Source organism: Cynoglossus semilaevis, chromosome 19, assembly GCF_000523025.1.
Source record: "Cynoglossus semilaevis isolate Cse_v1.0 chromosome 19, Cse_v1.0, whole genome shotgun sequence".
Lineage (NCBI taxonomy): Eukaryota > Metazoa > Chordata > Actinopteri > Pleuronectiformes > Cynoglossidae > Cynoglossus > Cynoglossus semilaevis.
The window spans coordinates 17,441,200-17,443,896 of NC_024325.1; the positions used below are offsets into that span (position 1 = coordinate 17,441,200).

Here is a 2,697-nt window from a genome sequence, read left to right on the forward strand (position 1 = left end):
TTATCAGCTCTGGCTGAGCGTCGCCCAGGGCTAGAGTCGGGAAGCAGCGCAGGAATGTGTGTCCTTCCCTCTGAAGGTGAAGAGAGAGAAGAGGAAGAGGCCGAGCAACAGATAGAGTCGGCTTTAATAAACACACGCACACACACACACACACACACACACACACACACGTCGACCGCCAGCTGCTGCAGCCTGATACACTTCCAGACTCACTTCTGCCAGAATCACAGGCGTCGTGACACATGCTAACCCTCCGACTCCGGAGATTCCGCTGGTTTTCGCGTTCGTTCTTTATGCAGACGACTCACATCTCTACATCAACCAATCACACGGCTCTGTTATTCCACTATCACACAGTATTTGTGAGTAGGAAAAGTACACACCGATATTAACGGTGCGTTGGTTTGGACCAATCCTCTGATGCGAATACAGCGAGTATTTGAAGTTAGCAAAAACGTAGCCTGTGTTTAAATATTTACTCCAAAAGAAGCGACCGAATATCCAAAATATCTTTGAAGCTAACGCCACCTACTGTTCAAATAAATACGTCCTGGAGGTTAGCCATGAAGGTGGCTAAAGGACGAGAAGCTAACCAATCAGAAACAATTATTTCTAAAACAGGGAATCGACCAATTGGTGCGAGGAGTTCAAAATATAAAGAACAGCCGCATTCATCCTCCTCCTCCACCTCCTCCTCCACCTCCTCCTCCACCTCCTCTCAGCCCTAACTTCCTGCTATTGTCAGGAACAGAAACTCCGACAGTTCTTTTTTTTAGGTCCAGGCGTCAGGACGTATTTCTTCACGGTGTTCGACTTCACACCAGCTGTTCTTTCCCTTTTTTTTCCTTCTTTCCTTGAGTCCAGTCAGACTCACTGTCAGGGATTCCCAACCACTGGGTGGCAGCACATTAGTGTGCCATGAGAGCTCATCAGGCTAACTGCGGAAAATCCTCCAAATTTCACTTCGTAACTCTGAAAAGTATTTCTTTAAAAATTCCTCTAGGGCGCAGCATAGAGCCATACAGGCTAAAAAAAACGTAGAAGATTTTAGTGATCGTCTTTCTTCAATTCCTGTGACTATTCCACTGTGGTGTTCAACTAAACTGAAACTAACCTGTAATAACAGGTTAATTAAGGAACATGTTTACGACTAAATCTGTGTTTACCCTCGTTTTGGTGAAAATTAAACTGAAAAAGTTTTGTACTGTATACTGTTCTAAAATACTATTACAGTAGCCTTGTATTTAAATATGTATTTCTCATATTGTTTGGCATCTATAAAAAAACTCAATATCAAATACTCTTTCGTGTACTGTACAGTACAGTACTATACTATTTCATTTATTTTTCTAAAAGTCAATCTTTTTTATTTCTGCATCTACATGTAGGAAGAGCATTTCTCCAGCAGGGGGACTTTATGAAGACGAGATCATTTTTCTTTCAACCCCATTTCTTCCTTCATTATCGCTCTTTTCCACTGGGTGGAGCCAAATCCGCCTCCTCACCAGTCATCTATTCTCTGCATAAGTGGGTGAGCGTGTGTGTGTGTGTGTGTGTGTAGTGAATGAATGTGGGGTCAATTCATAAAACGTGCAGCTGTGTCTAGACAGGAAGTGGAGCGAATCCCGGTCATCGTTTGAACCTGTGACGTGCGGCAAAAAAACAAAACAAAAAAACAAAAAAAACAAAAACCAAACCCCAGCAGTTAAATGACCAGAGCTGAGGCTGAGGCTGAGGCTGAGGCTGAGGCTGAGGCTGAGGCTGAGCCTGGAGGTGTTCATGAAGGGAACGATACGAAAACAACGTCTTCATTCTGCACGTGCACGAACAAGATCGGTCGTGCACGTGCACGGACAGGGACGGCTGTGAAAGTAGGACAGGAAGTGTGTGAGGAGGAAAAGGGAAAGTTTCAGGGGTTTTTTTCTCCTTCAAAAAAAAAGAAAAAGAAAAGAAAAAGAAATGGTTTTAAATACAAATATGTGAGAAATAATTTTAAAATCCCAAACCACATTTACAGGGAAGTTTTTTGTAAAATGTAAAAATTCTGTAATTTGGTTTCATTCATAATTTACTGCAAAATTTAATTTGAAAATGAACTTAAATCTGTTTGTCAGATGTGAAAAAAAAATTTGATTTTTCTGCCAACATTAACTATGAACAGATGATTATAGGAGGAGGAGTTTCCTGTCTGCTCCTCCTGCTGCTCCTCCTTGTTTGACAGCCACCTGTGCTCCTCCACAGCTGACCTCCATCAGTGATCAGAGCTTTTAGAACAGACTGGGATTTTTTTTTGTTTGACAGCAGTGAATTTCTCTGCCGTCTGTGGGTTTTTGTGTTTTTTTTCTCGGTGAAGAAGTGACTGGGATCTGGTTTAGTTTCATTGTCTTTGAGGGAATTCATTTTGTTTGGAGTTTTTTTTTCCTAAATTCAACGTCCAGGTCACAGAAGTGTTTGAGTCTGAGGTTTAAATCTGCAGCTCTTCAACCTCAGGACAAAGACTTGAAGTTCAGGTCGGTCCATAAAGGACCAGCGTCTGAGTCTGAGCCGTGAACACACTGGGATGAAGGACATCAATCCTCCTCCTCCTCCTCCTCCTCCTCACTGCAGCACTCAGGAACCCTGTGTGGAGCTGAACTTTGTGCAGACATCTTTCTGCAGCCTTTATTACTGAGTGAGAAGAGGAGGGGTGGGGGGGGG

The 2,697-nt window shown here is 42.9% G+C and overlaps 1 protein-coding gene across 1 annotated transcript in view; it reads right to left on the bottom strand.

Annotated features, from left to right (window-relative positions):
- LOC103395783 (SH2 domain-containing protein 4A) overlaps window positions 1-2,697 on the bottom strand; it is a 20,023-nt gene that overhangs the window by 3,913 nt on the left and 13,413 nt on the right. The window lies entirely within an intron of this gene.